Source organism: Camelus dromedarius, chromosome 2 (assembly GCF_036321535.1).
Source record: "Camelus dromedarius isolate mCamDro1 chromosome 2, mCamDro1.pat, whole genome shotgun sequence".
Taxonomy (NCBI): domain Eukaryota; kingdom Metazoa; phylum Chordata; class Mammalia; order Artiodactyla; family Camelidae; genus Camelus; species Camelus dromedarius.
The window spans coordinates 25,563,133-25,580,326 of record NC_087437.1 but is presented as its reverse complement, the minus strand read 5'-3'; the positions used below and the strand labels follow the sequence as shown (position 1 = coordinate 25,580,326).

The window sequence follows — 17,194 nt, the reverse complement described above, 5'->3', positions numbered from 1 at the left end:
ATGACTAATTTTCCCTTGGGAAGTTGTATGTGATGCTGGAAGTAGAAGAAGCTAAAGTACCGGAAAAAGGTGGAAAGGCTCAGAGAGGGAGGCTGAAAGCACTGCTGATAAACTACTTGACCAGACAGTTTTGCCAGCTCTGATCATTCTCTTGAATACCTACATAATTTTAAAACATAAATTACAATGATATTATACTATCTATTATAATACAAAGTTTAGACCATTCTATCTACCATTATTTATTTACCCCTCCATTCTGCCTCTCCATTCATTTTCTCTGTGGGGCTATTTGTGTTTTCTAATTAATCAGCCTGTGATATAACAGGCACCGATGCTGAGCCAATAAAAAGTAAACAACACTTTGCCAACTGAAAAATACGATGAGATACCGGTGACTGCAGCTTCCTGTGAAAACTTCATTAGCAATAAATGAGTTACCAGATGTCACACATCAGATTTGAAATTAAAATATATTCCCAGTATTTGTGTGCGGTCTGAGCAGGAGGGAAAAATGAACTCTTTCCAAGAGAGCTGCATAAGGTCATGTACCACTTTGTCTTGGACTGTTTGTTTCTCTTCTAAAGTAAAATAAACGCATCCCTTGGTTTGTCAAGTGGAAATACGGCATTTCTGCATACGAGAGCTATGTTGTGAAGTGGCACATTACTCATACAGCAGCAACTCTTTAAGGACAAGGTGAAAATTTTCAAACATTCTGTGTCCCACCAAGACCACCGTCTCCTGTTGTTTTTAACCTCACCGTAGCAGTTTCTGTCTTTTCTCACCTTCACTTTCAAAGCGATTTCTGCTTTTATTACCAACAATAAAACTGTTAAGCCAGCAACTGTCAGCGTTGACTCCACTCTTCCCGAACTTGCTGAAACAACAACCCTTTTAGTGCTTCCCCTTTCCTCATGAGATATGAAAACTCCCCTCTTGTTCTTCCAGCTAGCTAAGCTGACTCTGTCCTGGTCATCAAAGTTACAAGCCTCCAATCGGAAAGCAATTGTGGTGAGGGAGGAAACCCCACAGCTGGAAATAGGACAGCACAGTTTCACTTGAGCCAGCAGAAATTTCAAATGATAAGCCAGTATGGTAGAAATATCTAATACTCTTTAGTTTTCATAAACAAGCTTTTTGGCAGAAGAAGACCCGCGTTCCTTTGCAATTTCAAAATCTCTAGTTACTTGGTTCTAGCTAAAGACCATGACTGTTTGAAACTGTTTATTTTTTTTCCTTCCTAATTTATTTTTGTTCTTATCTCCTGTAAGATAGGTGAAGTTTATAAATCAAATTAAGAGGGTGAAAGGGAATTATCACTCTCAAGCCTCCTCTCAGAAAAATATTTACCTAGAATTTCTTTACACACAGAAATCCCCCGAGGCACTTAAAAGTTTATTTCTGGATCATTAAATACTCATCAGATGCTGGGGATGCAGAAGCTACTGGCCTTTGACCTTCATATAAAGGAAGACAGAACATCTTTGAAATAATTAGCTATGTCAATGGGGAAAATGTCAATTTGAATTTTTCAGTTGCATAACTTTAGCACAAAGTGACACACAAGTATTCAAGTGAACTTATTTAATGTATAATTGTTTTATACTATTCTCTGTTTCTGATGGTATCTGATTCACATGGATGACTTATAGTGGCTTAATATTAACAATAACAACATTTATAGTTTATGGTTAATTGAATGCTTACTATATCCCAAGTTTTGTGCTAATGGCTTTCATCTCTGTAAGAGAGCCCTGATATGAACTGAATTGTGTCACTCCCACCCCCCGCCCCCAAATTCATAGGTTGAAGCCTTAATCCCCAGTTTGACTATATTTGGAGATAGGGCCTTTAAAGAAGTAATTGTGGTTAAATGAGGTCATAAGTTTGGGGCTTTAATCCAATATGATTGGTGTCCTCTTAAGAGGAAGACACACCAGGAATGTGCTTGCACAGAGCAAAAGCCATGTGAAGACAGTGAGAAGATGGCTGTCTGTCTTCAAGTGAGGAAGAAAGGTCTCACCAGAAACCAACCCTGCTGCCACCTTAATCTTGAACTTCTAGCCTCCAGTGAGAAAAGAAATTTCTGTTGTTACTTAGTTATGGCAGTCCTAGCAAACTAATACAGGGCCTATGAGGGCAGGCACCATTATTCCCACTCTTCAGATGAGGAAACTGAGGCCTAGAGAGCAGGTCCTTACATTTTTGACATTCTGAAGTCTCAAGGCTCAGGTTTTTTTTTTCCCGTTTGGTAAAGTCATGGCTTCATACTCTGATTCAGCGCTTCTCAATCAGGGGTAATTTTGCCCTTCAGGGACATCTGGCAATGTTTGGAGACATTTTTTGGTTCCCATAACAGGGGGAGAGGGAAAAGAGGGTGTTACTAGCGTTGAGTGGGTAGGGGCCAAAGATACTGCTGATCATATTGCAAGGCACAGGACAGGGACCCCAAACAACAAAGAATTATCTCGCCTAAGATGTGAGTAGTGCTGCTATTGAGAAACCTTTCTAGTCCAGAGTTTTTTTTTCTTCCCTTTCAATTCTTGATAATCTAGTTCTTATCTTTCATGGAATAAGTTAACTGTACATTATGTTTTATTTGTGGCCTTTGTTTCATTGAGAACATCAGAGCTTTCAAAAGGTGTAGGCAGCCTTTCCTGGATAATTGCAGTAAAACTGAAATAAAGAAAAAGATTACATTCATATCTTCCCAGGAAAACTATAGATCCCTCAAAAGAAAACATTCTGTCAGATAGCCTTCAATTGTCCAAGGTCACGCTGAATACTTACCTAGTAGGAGCTCTAAAATTGTGAGTTGACTAAACAGCTGTTGTGTCAGATCATTCTAAAATGATACTCTCTAAGCATTTTCCAGAACTGTAGGATTCTGTACAAGAACAATGGAAGAGAGAATTTGAGCTTAGTTTCATTATAAACTCTTGAAGGGATCTGATGGCTCTTATAGTAGGAGGGAGGCAGCCACCAGGTGCAGAAGTCAAACCCTGCCCTCTGGTGGCATCACGCCATAGACAACTGCTGTGTCAATCTGAGTCATTGGTGTCTGAACTGATTTTTACAGTATTTGACTGTAAATTCAACTTTGCATTCACCTTAATTTAAGCTTTTTTTTTTCTCTGTGGATCAACACATTAAATATCATCAAGGCTCTCATGAGAATTAAACCAAGTAGAGAAAAGTGAGAAGAGATAAATATACCTAGTTACAAGTGATAATCTCTCCATGTTTGGCAACCAAAGAGTTTTAATGACTTAGTTTGAGTCTCTGTTACTTGCCTCCTCTACCCAGCTGCTTTTCTAATCCATAAGGGCAATGAGTAGTTGTTTTTGTACCTGAAGAAAAACATTTCTGGAAAAAAAGGGCTTCTAAAGGACCAATATTAATAGAATTCTGTGACCAAAATTTTAATTATTTATTGGTTCCTGTGGTATTTTCCTTAAACATTTCTTACAGACTAGTTCTAGAAGAAAAGCAGCATTGTGTTTGAAAAGCAGCAAAATCTGAGGAAATTATACTTCCCCTTTTTCCCATTAAGAACTCTACTCTCTCACTAGGAAAACACCACTGTACTTCTTATCACAGAATGCAGCCTTTTCTGTATACTGATGCCAAATGGGTAATATTTTAGTGGGGCATTTGAAGTTGCGATATGCAACTCCATGGGAGACAAACAAGGCCATTCAGAAGGTCTTTTCATTGAGAACATCAGAGCTTTCAAAAGACGCAGGCAGCCTTTCCTGGATAATTGGGGTAAAACTGAAATAAAGAAAAAGCCCATAAAGTACAAAAATCAGCAATCAGATGGAAACACTCAGAATTAGGAGTGAAAAGATATGGTGAATACTGACGCCGAATCTCAATATGTAAAACCAATAGGAGTGAGTAAGAAAGCAACATAATTTCAGAAGTTGAAGAGTAGAAATCAGTTGATTGCAGGATTTAGCAGGGGAAAAAAAAGAACAAACACTAGTCTGGAACTAGGGTGTGGAGGACTTAGTGGCTTTTTCCTTGCCTCTCTTGAAACTGAGATCTTAGGCAAATCATTAAACCTCCTCTGGACTTCGATCTGACAAATGGGAATGAGATTATAAAGCCTCTACCTAGCCCTTGTAAGAATTTGTAAGATTTGATGTTTAAAATAATTTCCTCAAAGATAGAATATTATACTCATTCAGTATGAATAGACTATATACCATAAAAACAAGTTTAATGTATGGCTGAAGTGAAAAGCTAATCTATGTATCAAGAGATACATATTCAGCACTTAGAATCTTAAAAGGGAACATTAATTAATGTTAGTGGAGTCTGGTGGCTGGCAGGCATCATGGGAAACAAACCAGAAGCTTTGCAGCCACAAAGGTCAGTTAAGATCCTGGGTCCACCTCTGACTAATCTTGTACCTGGCTAATTTACTCATCCTCTTTGAGCCTTAGTCTCCTTGTCTTTTAAAACAGGAAAAAAACTTACTGTTCATGTGAGGGTTAAATAAAACATCGAGGAAGAAAGATTGCTACATATTAAACACTCAATAAATGTTATCTATTATTACTATCATTTTATATATTCTCAATATATATTCATATATCCCCACCAAATACTAAGTAAATTATCCCTTAAAATTATACCTTGTTTATACGTATAACTTGTCACATTATTACACATGGCCAAGAAACAGACTGGAATGACGTTAGAGCTCTGTCAGTATAATGCAGTATCGTGATACAACTCGTTATTAATACCATAAAGCAATGTAAAGTATCCAGGAAGTATTCATTTTTTTAAGAGAAGTGGAAAGTATGAACATCTAAAGTGCAGACGATTTTAAGATTAAGCTGGAGGGGGAAAATATCACACTATAGACCTTTGGTTGGTGAATCATACCTAAACTAATTAAATGGCAAAATTTTCCTTCAAAATGCAGGGTTCAGAGAAAAAAACTCTTTGCCAGCAGCTCCCCTAGTATTCATATAAGTCTCTTCCTTGAATTATCTGACTTAACATGTGGTAATTGTTGTTCTTTAATATGATTTCATGAGATTCACTTTCTAATAATTATATAACACTGTGTTGTTTCTGGTAATAATGTTTTTGGTATTACTTTATTACTATATAAAACAATGGAAAAACAAATTAGGCTAAATATTTTTGTACTCAGAGCAGGCAGATTTGTGAAGTTCATTAGAATTTTGTGAGAATAACATAATATGCTAATAATTTTGGATATCTTGAAATGAGGAGGTTCTAATCCAGAGAAAATATGTTTAGAAATCAGTTTGTTTCAGTAGGCATAGTTACATACCTGTCAATGATCAGCTTAAAGCCATTCTCTAGATAAGTTACATGCCTGTTATACCAACAAATTAAGATGTTCTTTTATATAAAAAGTCATTCTGCAACTATGGACTTTCGATTTAGATTTGGAGAGTAGCTTTATCTCAATGTGGATCAGGAAGTCACAGAAATTTCTGCTATAGAAGGAAATTTATGGGTCATATTTATTGCTTTTCTTCTTGAGAGAAATACAGGAGTATATATATGCATGCCCTTTGTCCCTATAAACATACACAATTACTATATTCTAAATGGGGTCTTGGTTGTCAGCTTACCCAAAAGCAAAGTCTATTTTAACTTACATGTAGTTGAACTATTATTCTCTATAGTCTTTCGCTTTTATTGAAACAACTTGAGTCAGAGATTCTTAACATTTTATTGCTGGAATGGTCCTTAGAAATTACACGCTGCAGGGTTCACATATTTAAATACTATACAGGGGCTGAGAGTAACAGAGGCGGGTGAAGCAGGCATGCTGGTGAATGGAGGACCCTTTCCCTTTCTCAGAGGAGGCAGGGATGGGAACCTTAATTGTGTCAACTGTGATGAGGGAGATACAGGCTGATTTTTAAAGATAAGTTGGAAATTTCAAATTTTATGTGAAATATCTTATTTTGAAATGTTTTCAACTAATGCAAGTAAAAAAAAAAAAAAGCAACATTGTGTGGAAATAAACAGAACCCTTCTTCAGACCAAATGTGCTCTAAGGGCTGCTAATTTACAACTTAGGATCCAGGCTAACCACCTAATTTTACAATTAAGAAAACAGACTTCAAGCCCCAGCAAGATGCCACAGACCCCCACTCCAGTGTGTTTATACTGCACTAAATATTTGAAGTGTACCTCTGTTAGACATTCCCAGATTAAATTCCACATTCAACAGTAATCCATGACTGAGGAGTTGCAGGTAGTGGGAAAACAAAGAGAAGTGATGGGATGAAGTTATTATCCACCTCTGCTCTCGTAGAGTCGGGCTGCGCCGTCTGGGTGTGCACTGCCCTGGCCTGGCGTAGAGTCTGAGACCCAGCTCAGGACGGCAGCCGGGACTGCACCTCCCTGCTTCACTGATCTTGCCAGCCACTTGGCTTTCCTTTTTCTGTTCTGTTTCAGATACTGTTAGGTCGTTTAGAGCTGTTGCTGCACTTCACTAAAGTGATGCCTCCATGTGGGTGAATACAACACACCACATGTGATATTTGGGTCTTCTTGCATATTATTTTAACATTTATTCAAAAAAAATCACCTAGTGCCCAAAAGATGATCAGTAGTGAAAGGGCCTGATGCTACTTCATAGAGCTACAATGACCCAGTGGCCCTGGTTATATAACTGGTATTAAGGTTAAACTTTAAAATATCTTTACTAACTAGTGCTGAAAAATATTTTTGAAAGCTTCATTGTCAAGTAAAGTTTTTTAAAAATGAGCTATGATGCTCCAAGCATGAAATTATCTACACATTTGTGTTGCAAGGTTACATTTGTGTTTTTGGTACTAATATATTTTCTAAATTAACTTACTGCAGGTTTAGGAACACATGCACAAAAAAAGTCCATAAAGGGAATATGTCTGCTATTGGTTAGGTGGATACATTGACTGACAGAGTTACACCGGATTAATACTGGATGAATATGGAGCGTTTCTGATGAACAGTAACACTTGGCTCGCATATACATTTCTTGGGATTCTAGCCCTAATAAAACTTCCCAGACAAGTAAGGTGATTTTTTTTAGCTTGGGTGGAAAAATAGTTTAATTCTCATGAGCATATTTTGAATTCCATAAAAGGACAACATTTACATTTTGTTTAAGTGCTGGAGGAATACAGTTCATGATTTCATATGTAGTGCCTTGGCTGGGAAGTGTGGGGAACTATACAAGTATGAACTTCTATTTTGATTTTATTTTGGGCGAAGAAAACAAATTTCATGCTTCTTCAAACGATAGAGTTTTCAAGGTGAGATAGAAAATTGAGATGGAAAATGATGGTCTGATAATGTAAACTTTCTTATAACTCAGAAGGACTGCTAGCAGCTACTTGACTGAGAAGCCTTTATGCTAGAGTGGAGTGTCAGTCCCTGGAAGATGGTGCCGTCTCCTCCATGAGCCAGAGACAGGCCAGGGGGCAGTCAAAGTGAGATGGGAAGGGGCCCACGTGGAGGCCTTCAGGAACTCTGTTGTCTTTAGCTGCTAAACCCCTCAAAGGAATTATTCACCTGGGAGTTTCAGTATTAAGGAAGTACTAAGGATTTGGCTACTGGGATCAAACTCGGGATCCAAGGAAGAATATTGTGGGGGCAGTGGAAGAAATATGGTCATAGTGTCTGAGGTCTTGGTTTGAGTTCTCAGCTCTAGAAATTTAATTTCAGTCATTTTTGTATGGTCTATGTCTCTAGTTAATATGTTCAAACTTTCTTCTAGCTTCCTGAGCATATGGAATACAGTTATTATCATCCAGTGTCCTTATAAACTGATTCTGTTATCTGTGTCATTACTACGTCTATTTCCATTAACTGATTTTTTTTTCTTTATATGGATTTTATTTTCCTGCTTCTTTGCGTGCCAGGTACTTTTTGAATGGAAACTAAACACTGTGAATTTTTTGTTGTTGGATGCTGGATATTTTTGTATTCTGATATAAATTCTCCAGCTTTGTTCTGGGAAGCAGTTAAATTACTTGCGAACAGTTTGATTCCTTCAGATCTGGCTTATAAGCTTTGTTAGGTGGGACCAGAGCAGTATTTAGCCTAGGGCTTTTTCCTATTCTTGAGGCAAAACCTTTCTGAGTATGCTACCTGATGCCCCAAGAATTACGAGTTCTGCCTCTCTGGCTAGTGGGAACAACAGCTGTTTTCTGGCTCTCGGTGATCTCTGGGGATTCTTCCATCTCATCCTTTTGGGTGATCACTCACATACACTGAAACACAGGGGGGACCCTTTACAGGGCTCCATGCTCTTTCTTTGCAAAGCAAAGAAGCATGCATACACTGAGAACAGGCTTAAAGCACAGGCCTGCATGGGGTGAACCTCTCTCCCCCTTGTAGGAATCACCTGAGCTCTCTTCTCTTGCACAAACAGGGATACTTGCCTTATTTGTTACCCTTATGCCAACTAATGGCCCTGCCCTTTACCTTGTGGACCCACTGGTGAAGAGTCTATAGGCCAAAAGGCAACTTGTCTCCTCTCAGAACCCATGTGGCAAAATTCAGTTTATCTGAAACATTTTCGCCAAAGCTACACCACCACATGACTGTGGTTCTTCAACAGAGTCTATGTGATTTGTAGTTTAAAAAATTGATTTTTTTCTTATTTACACCTTAATTTAAAATAGGTAATCATTTTTGCCAAACTGCTGTGAAGCAGAATGCATACTGTTATTAATTGAGAATATCTGCCCACAATTATAAATATATAGAACTCACTCAGCTTATAGTTAGTCCATTAACATTGGAAAAGAAAGTGCTTTTTTTTTTAAGGGAAAGATATCTTTTTTCTGACATCTTAAAATTCCAACTTACTAAAGTAGTAACGTGAGTGAAAAAATAATAAAATTGTATGGCTTTTTTATTGCATGTTTATTTAGGCCAAACCAGTATGAGGCAGCTAGATTAATTACTTTTATACTGTTAAGTACTGTACATAGTTAATTATTTCATCTAAGTCGTGTCTGAGCCAAACCTGTGAATTACTGTTCATGCAGGGCAATGATGATAATTTATGTACTCCCTCCATGCTACAGCCTGTTAGTATATTATTTTTGATTTGAAACTAGATGTTAGAAGTTTGCAAGAGGCTTTTAAAGACTACCCCATGACATAAGTTCTAAAATTATGGATTTCAAAATTAAGGTTGACAACATGCTATGATATGAACTTATTTAGATGATGGATTTTGTTAGAAAAATATTTTTCCCCATGTTTTCCCCATGAAACTCTCACAGTTTCAGCTTGTGCTTTTTTATTCTGCCTGATTTTATGATGTGGATGTTACTTTGAGCCCTTAGCAGTTTTTCAGCATGCACCATGCCCGAGATCCGATCTCACCTACTCTCCCAGTGTGGCTAATCAGATATTAAATTGTGGCTACAAATGCCTAATGACTTCAGGTGCTAGAGAGGTGCTCACAATCATCATGAACTAACCAAACTAAACAGATGACACTGAATCCATTCTTAAAATGTAAGACCAACTTTACAAAACTTGAATCAACAGCTTCTCAGAGATAGTTGTACAGTCAAGTGAAAGAGAGTAAAAGTTTTATAAATTCAAAAATTAAATTTTGAGATGCCATTAAAGTAAAAAAGAAGAAGCAAGATGAAGAACTCAGTAAAACACAAAGTATAATAAAAAATAAGATGTTATAGCACCTCCTTGCTTCCCCAAGTGTGGTCCTGGATACCAGTGTTAGCATCACTTGGGAGCTTTCTAGTAAAACAGTCTCAGGCCCCACTCCACATCTGCTGAGTCAGAATCTGAATTTGAACAAAATTCTCCAGGTATATTTGTGTGTCCATTCATATTTGAGAAGCTCTAGGGAGACATTTATTAATCACTTAAGCTTGTGCATGGATCCAGTAGTTTGCTCCTCACATAGATGGAGAACCACCCCAGTCACTGAGCCCCAGTCCAGTGGAGTGTGGCTGTCGCATGGAGAGACCCTGGGAAAGGGCAGGCAAGCAGTGGCTGTGTGAGGGTCTCCTGCATTTCTACAGGGACCCCTTGGAGTTTAGAGGAAGAAGAGTCCCACTGAGGGAAAACTGTGGGCCAGGGAAAATAAAAATCTATTTCACGTAACACACATATGCCAGCTCCAATCATGTAACAAGTGAATTGGTTGTTAATCTTTCAGAGGAAAAACAATACAAATCCAGACTTCTTGCTGGGACTCTGATGGGAGGGTCCTTGCTTGTTTTGGAAGAACTGAGAGCATCTGAAAGGATGGGAAATGCTCCATCTTCTCTTGCTGCTCATTATTATCTCTGTTTTGTTTGTATGAAATATGTGAATTTTACATTGTGAATAACTTTTCCTCCTTAAAATGCAAGCACTTGATGCACAATTTCCTTTCCTTGCAGAGGCTTTCAAACTGTTCAACCACTAGAGGTCTGTATTACCTATTTTTAAAAATCACACCCAACTGGCTGAGACTTTCAGTTCTCAGTTTCAATGCCTATTTTGATGTTTTAAAATTTAAAATCTTTTAAAAACATAATACCAAGGAATAAACATCACAACGCTCTAGGAAATGGAGGAGAAAAGCTAATAGGAACCCTTCCATTCAGAAGGATACCAAGTGTCCCCTGCTCTTTCTAGGAGACAGCTGAGGATACCTTCACACTCAGTGACAAATCCAGGGAACAAATTTATTTTCTGTAAAATAGTTTTTCCCCAATACATTTTAAGACCTTTCTGTTTTAACTTTTAAAACAAATGCTTTGTTGTTTCCTGCAACAAAAGAAAAAGTTAAAGCAAGTTAAGTCTTCTGTTTAGTTCATTTAAAACATTAGTTTTACCATTTTTATGAGGGTTTTTAAATAAGAATTTCTTTTTTTGGTCATCCAAGATTAAACTAAAAATTAATGTTCTTTCAGGCTTAATTTATAAGGCTTTGCTGCAATTTTAGAAACAAATGCATGAGCCTGGGCTTACCTGGTTAAAGGTCTAATAGAGGTGACTGCCAGTGGTACCTACCACAAGTTGAGTCCCCCAGGTTTTCACTGGGTTCCATGTTTGCTGGGGATTTTCACTGGCCTAGCCCATTTGAGTCGACCTTCTCCTAGCAGCAGCACAGGCTCTGAGCCTTCCAGAAATTAAAAAAAACGAGGTGTCCTATTTCCAGGACACCTGATTAATAGTGATGAAACCTTTCCATAGCATTATAGAGCAGGCCCCCTAAAACACCACACACTCATATATTGATGTACGTAAATGGAATGGTTGAAAATTTACAGAGGTAAAAAGCTGTAATTTATTGAGTACATATTGCTTCAGGGGTTTGGGATTTTGATGCTGGATTTTCATAGATTCTAATTACCCCTGCATTTAGAGTAAGTGGGTCCATTCGTTGCCAGGCAAGGTGTAACGCTAAGAGGCTCCCTTCTTTTAAAAGGCATTAATGCATAATCTTCCTGGCCCGTACCAGAAGCATAAGCAGTTCTGGTGTGGCTTCTCTCTCAGTCTGTCACTTTATTAAAACACAACAATTTGCAAGTGTTATTTAGCAGATAAGCTGGGTTCATTTCAAAGGCTATTATTTAACAGAGGGGAAAATAGCCTATCCCAATCCTTTTAAAAAGTGTTTTCTATGTATTCACAGGCATATTGCCTAGTGTTTTATATAGATCTCAAAGCTAGGATTCAAGGATAATTTCAGTAATGTCTTACACTGCTTGTCTACATAATCCAAATGATCAATTCTACAGCAGAAGGAAACTAATTCACAGCACAATAATTTGTACTACAGACCACATTATTTAAAGTAAAGTTTTTCATTTCCTGTTGCATTTCTGCGTATGGCTGGTAGCATATGAATAAACAATTTTCTCACTGAAATGTGGCAGAAAATATGTTTTACCCAATCCTGAACATTACCTTCAGAGCTCCTGACTCTTTCACTATTTTTCAAAATGATGCTAGCTTATACTTGCACCCAATATCAGTATAAACCTATAATTGAATATGAGCACAGCGTTCACTTACACATGTATATGTAAAAAATGCTGATAGTGTAGCAGTTAATTAAAAACAGGGGAAGGAAGATTTGGAGAATTTGATAGGTTACGTCTGGGAGAGAAATGGTCAGAACTAGGGCATTGGAGTCAGTCCCAAATTCCAGTTCTCATCCTGGTATTGGTTAGCAGTATGGGCCCTGTCGACTCAGTGTCTGTGAAAGAATGAAGCCAATAAGAGAATCTAGCCTGTAATGTTTTTTGGTGGATTAAGTAAAAAAATGCAGATGAAATGACTGACCCAGTGCCTGTCCAATTAATAGGCATTAACTATTATTTTCTCTGATCCTTTGTGTCTACATTCATAAAATAGTAATACAATACAATGGCAATGCTCATAGTCACCTTTAAGTATTGCTGGGAGAAGTGGGTAAGATCAAGTGTATGAAATAGTACCTGGCACTGGCTGCTTCCCAAACTGGTCTCCCAAGGTTTTCACCCTTACAATTGGACTGCAAGTTGGGAGAGTTTCAAGGATGTTTCATTATTGGATTTGAGATTGTTTGTTGGTTTATTTATATATTTATTTTTGAGTGAGACAATTACACCATTTCAATTACTTTATAAGTCTCACTTATTTTTTTCTGATCAGGATGATGACTTAAACTTGTGACTCTACCAGATTAAGAAGATATAATATTACACTGAAATAAGAGTCAGCTAGAAACAAACTCTTTTCAGGGCAGTTAAAAAAACCTGAAGTTAAAAAATCTGTTCAATCCCAGGGAATTGAGAGAAAAAAATGTGATTGTGCTATTTTCAGCCCTTTCATTACTTTACCCCTAGCAATTGAGAAAAGTTTGTTTTCCCTAAAATGCTGTATAGTGTCTCCTTTCAGGGGAAAACAATCTGTGGGAGAGAGATTTGAAGGAAGCTGTGACTAACTAGCTTTTTATTAGGGACAGAATACTGATTAAATTACAAGCATTATTTTAACTCAACTTGTCTTCCCAATACTACTGGGGTTTAGAATGAAAATTGCTGTATTTTGCAACAAGCACTGAAGAGAACAAAGACTAGCTACTGACATACAACTATAAGGTTTTACTCGGAGGAGAAGGACCTGACTTTGGCAGTTTGGCCTTTATGCAGGAATTGCCAAGGACACACTGGAGTTACAAAAGAGAAACATGCTTCCTGAAATCACTCGCACTTGTCTGGACAGATGTCCATGTCAGTTCACACCAACTTTCATGTTGTGTGTGAGAAAATGAAAACCTCTCATTGAAAGTTGTGTATTGTATATTCTCAAAATGTTCTAGTTCTTTGCAGGGCCGATTTTATGAGATGTCAACGATATAAGGGGTCCTGGGAAATAAATTCCAGTACAGTTGTAAATAAATAACTATTGGTACCAATAACTGGCCCTGGGACCTGAAATTGTACTAGCAGTTCTTCTCGGGTTACACTTCAGTTCAGAGAGCCAGTCACACGTGAACAGTTAAGGACTGAACCCCTGTCAACTTTCTGTCAACTCAGCACGACTTCCAGAGGCCTCTTTCTATCATCACCACTTCGGAAATCAAGTCAGCATTTCCGCTTCTAAGCATACACCCTCTAACTCTCCACACATGCAGGGGAAATGTGTGAAAATGTTTACTGCAGCATTGTTAACCGGCCACGGAATGCTGTTTTTCTAGAATAAAGGAAATGGCATTTTCCCCCTCATTCTGTTCGTGACCACTTCTCACTCTTGGCGAGGTCTCTGATGGAGGCCTGTAAGGCAGCTGGCCCATCTAGGGGACACATGACATCACAGATACTTGTCTTTTCCTTGGCCCCATCTGCTGGAAATAGTAACTAAGTCCTTTGCCTAAGCTGGTAGGAGAGGAGCTGTAGAAAATCAGATTAGCAGGAGAGAAACGATTAGTCTTTATTTTCTTGTTTCCAGCCTGCAAATACAGATTGTTAAATATGCCTGTTCCCTAATCCTCATTAGGAAATTTTGAAGAATAGCAGGACAGGAAAAAAACCATGGGAATTATGAGAGAACACCACCACTAAAATAATACAAAGTCAGAATCGTTTCTTCTAATTCGGACTATCTTACATGGTTAGAGGTGGTTGAATTAGAAATTTTCCATTAAATAATTTTATTCCTAGTTTTATGTGGATGGATGCCACATATACAACCCCAAATATATCTTTTTATTTGGCATTTTCTTTTTGTTGGATTTGCAGATAAAATAATTTAAATGGAATAACCAGAACATGAAATCATTTTGCATTCAGTGGTGTCCCTAGGAATGGTTAAGTTCATTGGTATATTTATGTAAGGCAAAGCTTTCACTAAAAAATAATCTAATGGCAATGTCATGCACCACTAACTCTCCACCACAAGGAGTTTTATTTTCAGGTCCAGAGACATGGGATTACAGGTCAGTGATAGGCAAAGTGTTTTTGAAGTGTACCAAAGACACGAAAGAAATCCGTTGGGTGTCCAGGAGGAACTGATATCAAATGCAGGTTTTTAATGATTAGAGTTCTAGTCATAGCCGCCAACTACGATGGCTACCAGACCAACCACTGGGGATTGAATCATGGACCTAACTTCTTTAAAAATCTCTCTTGTGAAAACATTTCACTACATTTCAAAGCATTTTAAGTCTTTAAACCATCTAAGTTAAAAAAAGTTCCATTTATTTTCCTCTTCTAGCATCCATTCTAAATACATCTCTAGTCTGCCTGTCAGTTTATACTCTTCAAAACTTGCTTTCTGGATCCTGGCCTGTTTGCTGTGTCTTGAATATGCCAGCATAGTACTGCCCCAGGGCCTTTGCATTTGCTCTGCCCTCTCCACAGAGCAATCCTCCAGATGTCCACATAGTTCCTTTCTTCTTACTGCGAAGGCTTTCCCTAAGCACCCTTTAAAAACTGCACCCTTCTCCCTCACTGCTTCCACACTCTTATTTCCATTCTTCATGTCATCCAACATACTATATACTTTACTTGTTTTTCTGACTACATGCACTAGGATATAAGTCCTATGAGGGCAGAGATTTTTGTCTGCTTTGCTCCCACTTTGTCCTTAATGCTGAGAATAGTGAGTGGCATGTAGGTGTCCAACACAGATACTTATTGAATGAATAACAGCAGAATCTGTTGCACACTGCAGCCCTAAATAGGAATACTTGTGTTCAATGTAATTTTCATTCAGAAGAATTTTTACTGTCATGACATTTCTTTGATATTCCTATTTTACAGTCAGAGAAAGAAACTTTAGGGTTACCTCACACTCATTCAGTAATAAACTTCTAGGTCACAACAGCTGCAAAATGAAATGCCATCAGGGTTTAGGCAGTTAAATAAATGTGTGAAATACCTGTTATAAGGCATTAAGGAATAGAGGGGTCTGTGACAAATAGTTGAGTTCATATACTATTACTTAAAGGCATTCAGACTTGAAAAAGAAATTTAAACATAGCCCTATCTGAAAAAAAAAAAAAATCTGTTTACCTGTGGTTTCAAAGGCCCACTTTGTCTGTCAGTTTGTGTCCAATAGGACCATGAAGAAATTTTCTAAATCACATTGTTTTTTCTACCTCTTTCCAACTATATACTCAGGCTTGGGTATGTGCCTAACGCCACATAAGGACAGGAATACTCAACTGATCAAATCTAATTACATTTGCTTCCCAGCTAAATTGTATACCACCTTCCCCTCTTGTGAGGGAAATTGCCCCTCTTGGGTCCTCAGCATCTGATTATTGCAAACCTAATTGATTTGCGACATTTCATTAATAAAGTTAACTAAAACTAATTATGCATATTGAATAAAAGTTTCCTGTGAAATGAATTATTCTATTTAGCTTAAGGGTTTTTAATTGTTAGAATGAATTGCTGAGGAGGATTGCAGCATTACTTTCTCTTGGGATCTTTGTGTGTGTGTGTGTGTGTGTATGTGTGTGTGTATATATTTCAACCAATATGGGTTGATGGATGGTGACACCATAGAAACTGAAAAAAGAAAAAAAAAGATTAAATATGTAAAAACACCCTCCTGAGAAGATAAAAATCACAAAATAGGTTACACATAGATCTCTTCATTTTAAGATGTCAAATTAGGTCTGTTACATTTGTCATATAAAGGAAGCTAAAATCAATTTTTAAATTTATTGACATTTATTACTTTATTCATAATGTAAATTTTCCTTCACTTAATTCGTACATGTTGTATTTCTCACCCTTTAATTCAGAGGCTGTGTGTCTAATGCATCCATCTAATTAAACCTAAATTCTAGCAGAAATCCAGGGGGAGCCTCTGCTACTTCAGCTGCCCCAGACCTAGAAGATGCACTGTGGGCCAGCACTTCTTACAGGGCCATTTCCATCATCCTCTGTTTGTTTAGTTGGGTATAGATGAATATGTTCTATGTAAAACAAAGATGAGCATTCATTAAAAGTTCAGAGTTGGGTTAAATATGGCTGGGCCATTAGATTATAGAATAATCTTATGTATCACACAAGAAGCTTCTGTCATCAGTGACTTGAATTTGCATTGCTTTCACACTGCCAAAGCAGGTTGGATTTTCTGCTTTGTATTGTTAAGGGAGACAGTTGTTTTATCCTCTTGATCTGTACACTGACTTCACTGGACAGACCAAAAGGCAGCAAAATACCCATCTTGTTCTTCCTCTTTGGCCTGGAGCATCACCGAGAAGCCGAGGGTCAGACTCTAGGCCAAAAGACAGCCTTTACCCACTGCCTTGGCTTTATCTACAGTAGCTTTGTTTACTTTTTTATGGTGGCCTCTGATGTGTGCGGAAATATTTTGGTTTTGCCTGGATAAGATTTTGCTCTTGACTGGATTTTGGACTTGCAGTATGAGCTTGTTCCTGTTGTCCCAGGGACACCCTAGCGAGACCAGTATTTTGTTTAAATTCTGGAAAGGTGCCAAAGACCTAGTTCCAGATAACGGGTTACCTTCTGTCAGGTCTGCACTGTACTGTTACATTCCTGAGATATCCTAGATCTTTCTTGAATTTAAAAAAATCACTCCTATATATCTAACTCTTCTTAAGAACCTTAAAAGGAATGACTAGCTAGTTGAAGGGAGAGGATAACAGCACTTTTGGTACTAGTGAAAAGTTCTTCCTGTGAGCAGTACCGAACTGCTAAAT

General features: G+C 37.8%; 1 protein-coding gene across 3 annotated transcripts in view; it reads right to left on the bottom strand.

Annotated features, from left to right (window-relative positions):
• AGTR1 (angiotensin II receptor type 1) overlaps positions 1–17,194 on the bottom strand; it is a 42,797-nt gene that overhangs the window by 12,952 nt on the left and 12,651 nt on the right. For 2 of the 3 annotated variants that reach the window (XM_010980572.3, XM_010980571.3), the window contains exon 3: positions 2,794–2,890. The exons of the other annotated variant lie outside the window; for it this stretch is intronic. The gene's annotated coding sequence lies outside the window, so the exon portion shown is untranslated. The remainder of the gene's footprint in view (positions 1–2,793; positions 2,891–17,194) is intronic. 3 annotated transcript variants of the gene reach the window in all.